This window comes from Camelina sativa, chromosome 20 (genome assembly GCF_000633955.1).
Source record: "Camelina sativa cultivar DH55 chromosome 20, Cs, whole genome shotgun sequence".
In the NCBI taxonomy this organism is placed as follows: Eukaryota; Viridiplantae; Streptophyta; class Magnoliopsida; order Brassicales; family Brassicaceae; genus Camelina; species Camelina sativa.
The window spans coordinates 29604596-29614950 of record NC_025704.1 but is presented as its reverse complement, the minus strand read 5'-3'; the positions used below and the strand labels follow the sequence as shown (position 1 = coordinate 29614950).

The window sequence follows — 10355 nt, the reverse complement described above, 5'->3', positions numbered from 1 at the left end:
AAAAAAAAAAAAAAAAAATTAAACCTTAGTGTGAAGTGACCTTAGTGCAGTGGCAGGAGGTAAGTCCATTTGTAGAAAACACCAACACACCCGGGATCGAGTCCCGCTCCTACGAATGAAGGAATTTGGCTAATAGGCCGGCCAGTTATGGTCTAATGGTTGACAAAAAAAAGAAAAAAAAAATTAAACCTTAGTAATCAATAAATTATATTTTTAGGGTTCAAAATGATTTCCAACTTGCATTTTCATTTTCTTGTACTTTAGATTTTGCGCTAAACTAAAACACGCGCGGAATGATTATCTTCTTTATTTACGACTTTGCTGTTCTATCATTTTATTTAATAAATTTTCAAATTATGTCAATGATACAATTAATTTTTTTTATAAACAATTTTATATTATATCTTTTAAAAAATAAAAATCACCATCATATTTTCTTATTTCATTGCATTCTAATAACAACTTGAGTAAATCTTAATACACACTATAACAACCGATTAAAAGCTGAAGTAATACCATATTTTTCGTTGCTAAAATAGGTTTTACAATGTTTTTAAGAGCATCAAAAGATTTTTCTAAACTTCAGCTTTTAATCAGTTGTTATAGTTTTACATTATCAATACTCGCTACACCTGAGCTCCTTCTTACAGGGATTCAGTGTTACATTATCAGTGATACGTATTTAGGTATGGGATGGTATTGCTTACACTCGACCGGGGACATGCCAACCATGGAAGCTGCAAATTTACGCAGGAGTCTCTCCCCTCTACACGCTAAAGTCGAAGTTTTCGTCTGTGCTATGCAGTGTATGATTGGTGCCGATAATCACGATGTAGTTTTCTTTACAAACTGTTTGGATTTGGTGAAAACTGTGTCTTCAAGAGTGGCAAGCATTTTTCGTATATCTTGAGGATATTACAATCGACAGGGAGGAGTTTTCAATCTTCTCACTTTCTCTTATTCTACGTAGTGCGAATATAAAAGCAGATTTATTGGCACCCATAGGTTTGTATACCATTTGGCATTCTGTTAAATTTGTAAACAATGTTCGTTTCAATTGGCTCTTTTGAGCTAATTTATTTACGCTGTTGACAAAAAAAAAGCGTTATACCAAGGCTTTATTTATTTACCTATCTTGGAAACTTTTTTTTTCTTCTTTATAGAGACCATTTTTATATTATCTCATATCTTTTCAAATATAAAAATGCTGTTTAGTGTAACTGATTTTCCCTTTACTTAAATCTTAATCATATGACATCCCAACACATGGACTAGCCTAACATATGGCATTCCAACTCATGGACAGAAAAGAAAAAACAACAAATGGAATCGAATGGAATTATAACTTCAAACTAATGACAGATATTACACCAGAACTAGCTCTACTAATATGAACAATTAGCAAAAAACATAAGATAAAATATGACAAAAAAATAGGGAAAGCTCCATTTTTTTCCTACGTTTAGGTACTCTAGCTCCTAGCTCTGTCTTCTATACTCTTTTAATTGCGTTCTGATTCTTCTTGCCCTGGAAGAAGATTAGCTTGTTGCGCACGTAGTTTCTGATATTGGGGGTTTTTAGCTACTTACTACATATGGGTTAATATTGGATTGGATGTAATACAAAACTGGAGAAAGTAATTGAAAAAAGTTCTACAAAGTTGAGATTTCAACACTGTAGAACTTTTTTCAATTACTTTCTCCAGTTAAGTATGTGAAAAAATGTGAAAACGATGATGGTCAACCAAAAAAAATGTGATTCTTTTAAACAAACAAAGCACGAATTTACGGTTTAACCGAACCGAAATGTGATTATGATTTTTAATTGAATAAAGGAACCGAGTCGATTGCGTTTTAAACCAACAGGACCGAAATTGTGATTCTTTAAACCAATAAAAATAGACCGGTCCGTCTTTGTGGGAGAAGAATTTCAGTATCAAAATTTTACTGGGTTGAGTGAGTCATACTCACAACACAACACAACTGGGAGCTATTGCCAAGTCAACAGATTCAGCGGAACTACATAAAACAAACGGCTGTAAGCCTGTAAATTTTAAGTCAATGCATATATATATATATGCCATAAACGGAATAAGATCATCTTCAAATGGGAATTGAATTGTAAAAAAATATATTATCCATTATCGAAATACCTCACCTTATATTCTTGTTGACTGTAGAAAATATTTGTTGGATACAATCCAAGTCCTACATCTGAAGTTTAAAAGAGATTATCATTAATATATAAAGGATTAGGGTCAATCTACTAATTGCCAATTGGTTTTTAGTTAGAAGCCCAAGACAAGCCCAAATTAACAATATTAACCAGTAAAGCAAATCCAGAGTCGTCCATCTATCATCTATGTAAACAAACAATAACAGCTCAGATTACCACTACCACCACTATAGAAGTAACACACAACTTCCTCATCAACTCTTATAAGATTTTATATATACGAAAGGGAAAAATTAAAAAGATGGAGAGCAAAAGAATGGTGATGTTTGTGACAATGCTGATAGTGATCATGGTAATGGGAAACCTTCTAATTCAGACAAAAGCTGATCAAGCTCAAGCTCCATCTCAACTTTCTTCTTTCAAAGATTGTTACCAAGGTTGTGTTTCGGTTTGTATATACGAGAATAAGTACCAAAATCCTTGGACGTGTCCACTTCCGTGTATCGATACCTGTCTTGTACATCTTGTTCCCAAAATGCCAGTGCCTTCTCCTCCTTCACAGATGGTTTCAACAAACGGAATCATTCATAATGATTATTAATGCAAACTCGGTTGTGCTACTTATCACTGTGTTTCCCTTTCTTCTACCCAAAATCAGAGTAAGTTTTATTTATTTATTTATTATGACGAGTACTTTGGTTTATTGACATACATATATGAACATAAGATTATGGTATCTATGGCTTATTTTGTTGTTGTTGTTTGTGGCATGAGCAGATGTATACAAAGTTCCAGACTGTGTGGATTCATGCTCGGACAAGTGCTCCGCCAAGAACTAATAGCCTACTTTTGCCTTTTTATTTTAATAAAGTACCAATGTAAAAATGATATGAACCGTTTAGTTTGTTGTTTGTATCATTACGATGAATTTTTATAAACAATCGATGCATCAACGTTTTATAACACTCTCTTGAGTCTTGAGAAAAATAGAGAGCAAAAGAGTCGCGACGTTGATGAACATTATGATGATGGCAACGGGATACCTTCTGGTTCAGACAGTGAGACAAAGGCTAAGTCTACTAGCCATCTTGAAATTTGTTACTCAAATTGTCATGTGGTGTGTAAATTTCATATGACGTTTCCAGAATCTCTTTTTAGCCCATACAGTCCATTCACATGTCTCATAACTTGTCTTCCACCATCTCCGTCTCTGTTGATGTCCAGATCGGTCACAATTAGTATGTTCAGTTCGGTCAAAGGAGGGTCGAAATTCTCTTTTATTATATTGATGCCGAGACACAAAAGGACGGATTACAACTCGACTTAAACGAGTTACAAGTATAAACGAGAATAATCGACGAGTTGCTATCTCGTCGATCCTTCGAGCTATTGAGTCTAAACTGTAGATTTCCACTTGGACGAGCTGAGGCTTTCGTACTTGCTATCTCGATTCTTTTCCTTTTTCTCGATCCCCTTTTTCTGCGGACCGTACGTCTCCCTTTATAGGGAATCGTGTCGGTTCGTCTATACGAAAAGACCATAATACCCTCCCTTCCTTTGGAGATTTATCATGGGCTTTTTCTGGGCCAGGCCTGTTGTTTGGGGTGTGGATCCACCCCCAACAGTAGTCCCCCCCGCGGCCTTTAGTTCGTAGTCTTTAGGCGAAGAACAGCCGTGAAGGAGCGAAGGGTCGCGCGTGAAGGAACGGTTCCCAACTTTTGGGGTCGAATCGTTGTGTGCGGTGATCGACGCGCGTGAGATCCGGAAATCGTACCGTTATGGGGCGCGTGTCGTAATGATGACGCTTCCAGATCCTTCGTCCTTCTCCTATAAATATCACTTCTCCATTTCTCTCATTATCTTCTTCTCGCGTTTTTTGGTGCTCATCGTTCAGGTATTCTCCCTCCTTATCTCGTCGTTATTTTGCTTTTAGTGCGTCGTACTTTAACTATGAACTCCCCTCGTTCTCAATCGTCCGATCCATCCGTCGAGAGCCACCTTCGACGAGCGACGACTTCCGAATCTGATGGCTCTAATAGGTCCGTTCGCCGGGAGGGCCGTTCTCGGAGTCCTTCTGATTCGTCTTCGGCGGGTTCAGACATGGCTCGATTTGAAGAATTGAGACGTTGTCTCGTTCCAGGGTCGGTGGTTCCAAGCTCGTCGGGTCTGCCTTGCAGGATTCCTTCCCTGATAGACGAGCCATTGATCAATGACCTATCCTTTCCCGAGTTGGACAACGTTCCTTTGCCAACCGAGAACCTTTTCTCTCATTTCCCTCCGTCAACGTTGAAATCGGGAGCGGCGTCTGATGCAGTTCGCATTGGGAAATTAAACACCGAACCGAGAAATCTGATTCCAGAACCATTTCAGCGTCCCTGGGATGCTCCTTCCGGCTTTATTTGCCTTTCGGAGAAGTACTTCACCGAGTGCGGGCTTACCTTCCCTTTGCCGTCTTTCCTGATGACATATTTTGCTCGTCGTGAGGCGGCCATTTCTCAATTTGCCCCGGCGACCTTTCGAAATGCTGTTGGCCTTTCGATTATGGCCGAAGCTGCGGGGGTTAAGCTTACTTGTGATCATTTGGAAGAGTTGACGTGTCTGAACCCGTCGAGCCGAGACAAAACTCCTGGAATTTACTATGTAGCGTCGGGAAGGAAGACGACGCTCGTCGAGGGTGCTAAGGGCAAAACATATAATTGGAAGGGCTCGTACTTCTTTCTTGAAGTCGGTGAGGGGGTTTTGGAGGATCCGTCGATTCCTTGGTTTTCTGGGTGGAACCCTTCACCCGGTAGCCGACCCTTCTTGCCTAGTATATTTTATTTGCACTATTCTCTGGTTGTGCTTAACCCTTCCCCTCCCTCTTTTTTTTTTTTTTAGTTGTTGTTCCAAGGTGTTTGCTCCCATACCCTCCTTCGTTCCAAGCCGAGATAGACGCGATCAAAGCTTTCTGCCCTTACGTTTGGCCAGGTACCGAGTCGAAAAAGGGGCGTTCAAGGAAGACCTCCGATCCTCGAAGAAAGACAGGTACATCCTAGTGTAGTTGAACCCCTCTTTTTTTTTGCTGCTCCTTGAGTTCTCCAATTAATTTCGTTGCTTTGTGTTGTAGCCAGGACGATGGGTAAGATGAACTTGAGTGTTCCCAACGCGTCTGCTCGTTATCGCCGAGCTCCGGAGCCGCTGCCTCGTTCCGCTCCCCGTCAAGATGCTCGTCCGGGTGCCAATCCTCCAAGCTCTGGCTCGTCAAAAAGGGTTTCTCCTTCCTCTCGTCGGGTTGTGGACGACCCTTCAAGGATGCGTCCAAGATCCCTTCCTCCGAATCGTCATATTGGTCCAGAGGAGACACTTCCAAGGAAGAAGGTGGTCAGGACTCCTGGTCGCGTCGCCGAGGTGGCGAAAGATTCGCAGAAAAGGAAGGATGGTCCCGAACAAGAGCAGTCTCCCCCATCAAAGAAGTCTAAGTCGGTCGACTTCAGCTGGAACTTTACGCATTCCTCCGGGGCTCGTCCTTTTCCGGATGACTCGCGGTCCTGCGCCGAGTTATTTCGGAAGATCCACTTTGGTGAAGGTCGTCTTCCTGCAGTTGAGAAGATGAAAGAGGCCGACGCGGTTACCAGCGTTGCTCAAGCGTCTTTTGAGGTTTGTCGATTAAACCAACTTGCCTTTAATCTTCCTTTACTCGTTTTTTTCTTATGGTTGTCATTTTCTTTCACTTTGATAGTTTATTGCGCGAATCAATCGTCTGGCTTCTCGCTACGAGCGCCTTGTTCGGAACTTGGAAGGGGAGCGTTTTTGGGCGTCGAGTGAGAGGATCGAGCGCCTCGAGGCACAATTGGGGGAGGCGGTGCGGTCCAACCAGAGACTTAGCGACCTTGTGGCCAAACTCGAACATCACCGGAGCGAGTTGATCACAGAACGAGACTCCCTTACGACGAAGCTTGAGGAGGCTGAAGTTGCCTGTAACGGTCTGAAGCTCACCCTTAACTCGGAGACGAGGAGGCTTAGAAATCGACGTGACGAGTATGGGCACCACGAGCGAATCAACGCTTTCCACGAGGTGGTTGGTCGCGTGCAGAGACTCTTATTGAAGCACAAAAGCTATACCGAAGCGGTTGTAGCGTCGTGGGAGAAGTTTCTTGAGTACAACCAAGCTGTTGGGAACGTCCAGATGCTCGAAACGCTCGTTGCCGGAGGTCGGATTTCTTTGCTCGATGAGGGGATTAAGGACCAAGTTACGGCCGTGATGGGCCAACTGAAGAGCGAGGTTGAAGAGGTCGATCTGCCGGATATTACCGAAGCTGATTTCGACATGTCTTAGATCTTTGCCGGGCCTCTTCCCCCAATTCCGACTTGGATCGCTTCCCCAATCAGTGAGAATACCGAGGTCTGTAACGACGAGGGTGGGAGTGACGGATCGGAGAGTGGGGAGATTGGGGGTGAAGATCTGGACGAGCAGGAGAAGGTCGACGATCGTCCTTCTGATGGAGCTGAGGTGCAAGCTGACGACCACCCTTCTGATGGAGCTGAGGAGCAAGCTGCCGAAGGACTTCCTCGTCCGTCAACTCCCGGGCATAAGTCGCCGGTTGTTGGCTTAGTTTCGTGACTCTTCCGTTGTCGCCGTGTCGAGGGGTCGGCTCCCTCATACTATCTTCTGTTTGCCGTATTTTGGGGTCGGCTCCCACGTACATTTATGCGCCGTGTTTAGGGGTCGGCTCCCTTCCGAAACTTTATTCCTGCCCTTGGGGCATTTATTCCTACTCTATTTAATGCCTTATTTTTCGAAACGTTGCTTTTTGGTGTCATTAAATGCGTTTTCTGTTTTGAAACTTGCGCCTGTTGGGACTTGTGCCTTTCGTTCTATAAATAGGCTCTGTGTTTCCCTTTCCTCAGTCCTGTCTTTGTTGAGTTTGTTGTTTGTTTTTCTTGTTGGCAGGAAGGAAGAAGTTACTCTGATGCCGGTGACGACTAGATCAGCATGGTTGCGTAGGGCGCGGGCACAGCTCGGCGTTAGGTTTGACGAGGTGATTCAGTCGGAACTCGACTATTACAATGCTCGCATCCAACGGCTAAGAGCTTACATCATTGCCACCCGTCGTTCGTTCGAACGTTACTATGATTTCTGTCGTGTTGACGGGGTTGTGGAATGTCTTGAACCGCTGATCGACGAAGGGCTTTTCTTCCCGAAGTGGCGATGGGATCGTTTGGTGGAAGAGCATACCCGGCGCGAAGATTTTTGTGCGGAAGTGGTAGTTCCCACGCTTGAGCAGGGCGACCTTGATACCCTTGGTCGGAGGCCGTTTGAGGAGCGGGAGGAGATCGAAGCTTGTCGTGATCGTATCGACGTGCTTCGTCGTTACGTGAGGCAGTTGGAGAGCACAAACCACTACTTTAGCGAAAGTAGTCGTGCTGAAGGGATCTGCGCGTACCTCGAAGACATGGTTGGACGAGGCATGGCTGTTCCGATGGATCTGCTGAAGGATGTGAAAGAATCATGCCGCTATTGGCAGACGACAATCGGCGGGTTGGAATTTAACGAGCCTTCCAACGCCGATCTAGGAATTGAATGACTTGTCTTTCCTTTGGTGTAGCTCTCTTTTTTTTTTTAGTTTGTGCCGTAATAGGGTCGGCACCCACATCAGGCTGTTGCATCCCCCCTTTTAAATAAGTCAAATTTCATGTTACTTTTGAGAGTTCTACTTTTACACTCTTTTTTTTTTTTGAAAAAAGTGCGACTCATGACGGTCGGCTTATCTTTGTTATGCGAGTTAAACTCGGCTTAATATAACCGGGGGCGACCGTTAATAGTCGGCTTACCCTTTAGTGCGAGTGACGACTCGGCTTAAAATAATCAGGGGCGACCGCTAATAGTCGGCTTACCCTGTGTGCGAGTGCGACTCGGCTTAAAAAATACGTCGGAACGTCGGGTCGTTACCGGGCCAGGATAACGACTGAAATAACTTATAAACGACAATTCATTCTTGAAAAAGAAATTTTATATTTTTGGCGGCTGCGTCTCGTAAAACGGGACTGCCTACGTACCCCACGATCAGAAGGGATCAAGCCGATCGTAATTCACACTTACATGCTTATTTAAACTATAGAAAGGACGAGCTGGATATAGCCGAGCTCGCTTGGTGACTTTTAGTAGTAGTAACGCTTGAGATGCATCGAATTCCAAGATCTCGGCACTGGTTTGCCGCCCATTGTTAGTAGTTCGTACACGCCGGGATGGACGACCCTCGACACTATATACGGACCTTCCCAATTTGCCCCCATTTTTCCGGCGTCCGGCTCGGCAGTATTTTCAAAGACCTTACGGAGGACGAGATCGCCTTCGTCGAAATACCGATTGTGGACTTTCTTGTTGTAGTATTTGGCTGCGGCAAGCTGATAGTTCTGGATTCGTAGGAGTGCTTTGTCCCGTTCTTCTTCCAACTCGTCGAGCCTATCCATTTGCATCTGACTGTTGAGTGCGGTGTTGTGGACGAGCATTGTTCGTCGGAGGCTGGAACTGCCGACTTCGGCGGGTGCCATTGCTTCCATCCCGTAGGCTAGGGAGAATGGGGTTTGGTTAGTGGACGTCCTTGGTGTTGTTCGGTAGGACCAAAGTACTCCGTCAAGCTCGTCGGCCCAGGCACCCTTCTTGGCGTCTAGCCTTTTCTTAAGACCATCGAGTATGGTTTTGTTGGTAGCTTCGGCCTGGCCGTTGCCTTGTGGATACCGCGGCGTCGACTTGCTTAGTTTGATCCGCCATCTTGCACAGAAATTTTCGAATTGCAGGGAGATGAACTGCGATCCGTTGTCAGTGACTATTTCATATGGGAGACCGTGGCGACAGATTACGTATTTCCAGACGAAGAGTTGGACGTCCCGAGCTTTGATATTTGCGTAAGACTCGGCTTCGACCCATTTGGTGAAATAATCGGTTAGGACGAGTATATATCGCTTTTGTCTGGAAGTTGGTAGTGGGCCAATGATGTCCATCGCCCAACGCATGAAAGGGTAAGGAGCTATTCCGGCTCGTAGGAGTTCAGTCGGCTGATGAATAATGGGGGCATGTCGCTGGCATTTTTCGCACTTGGCGACGAACTTTTCGCAATCAGATATCATAGTTGGCCAATAATGGCCGTGCTTCTTGATTCGTAGTGCTAAGGCTCGGCCGCCTGAGTGATTTCCCCCAGCTCCTTCATGTGTCTCCATCATCACGCGTTCAGTGTCGTCGCCGTGTATGCAAAGCAAAAGGGCTCCTGACGCCGTCCATCGAAGCAAATGATCTTTCATCAAGGTGTAGTGGGCGGCTTTAGCCTTTAATCTCCGCTTAGCCCATTTGTCTGTCGGCACGTCGCCGTCAGCTAGGTATGCTCGGATTTCAACTCGCCAATCTGTCGCGTCGCTGCCAGACGCAGGTTCGCACCCTCGGTGCGACCTCATCGTTCGATAGGTGGTTCTGATTTCATTGGGCTGGTGGAGTGCGAGACAAGTCTCGGCATGCGTTTCACTTATGCTCGGCGTATCAATGCTTTCTACCGGGATGATTCGTCGCAGATCGGGATCCGATGTCGAAGCGAGTGCTGCCAAAGCATCGGCCGGAGCGTTGTCCCCTCTGGGGATTTTGATGAGCTCGAATTCGTCAAAACGTTTTGACAGAATCTTGACGACATCGAGGTAGGCTGCCATGGGCTCACTTTTAGTGTCGTACTCGCCGCTGAACTGGTTGGTGACAAGCTGAGAGTCGCAAAAAGCTCGTATCCGTTTGATCTGCATTCCGTTAGCGAGCTTAAGCCCGGCGATGAGTGCTTCATACTCGGCGACGTTGTTGGTTGCTTGGAATCGGAGACGGAAGGATTGCTCCAAAATTTCTCCGGTCGGCGAAGTTAGTCGAATCCCTATCCCTGACCCAAGATGAGAGGATGCCCCGTCCACATGTAGGGTCCACCGGTCATCTGACGGGTCAGTGGGTGTTGGTTCGGCTTCCCCAAACGGTAGTTCAATCAGAAAGTCAGCGAGTACTTGGGACTTTGCAGCTGGACGAGTTCGATACTCAATGTCGTACTCGCTAAGTTCGATTGCCCATTTTGTTAGTCGGCCCGATTGATTTGGGCTGTGCAGTATGGATCGTAAAGGTTGGTTGGACAAGACAGCGACAGTGTGCGACTGGAAATACGGTCGGAGCTTTCTTGCGG

General features: G+C 45.1%; 1 pseudogene; it reads left to right on the top strand.

Annotated features, from left to right (window-relative positions):
• LOC104772959 lies at window positions 2738-3014 on the top strand (annotated as a pseudogene).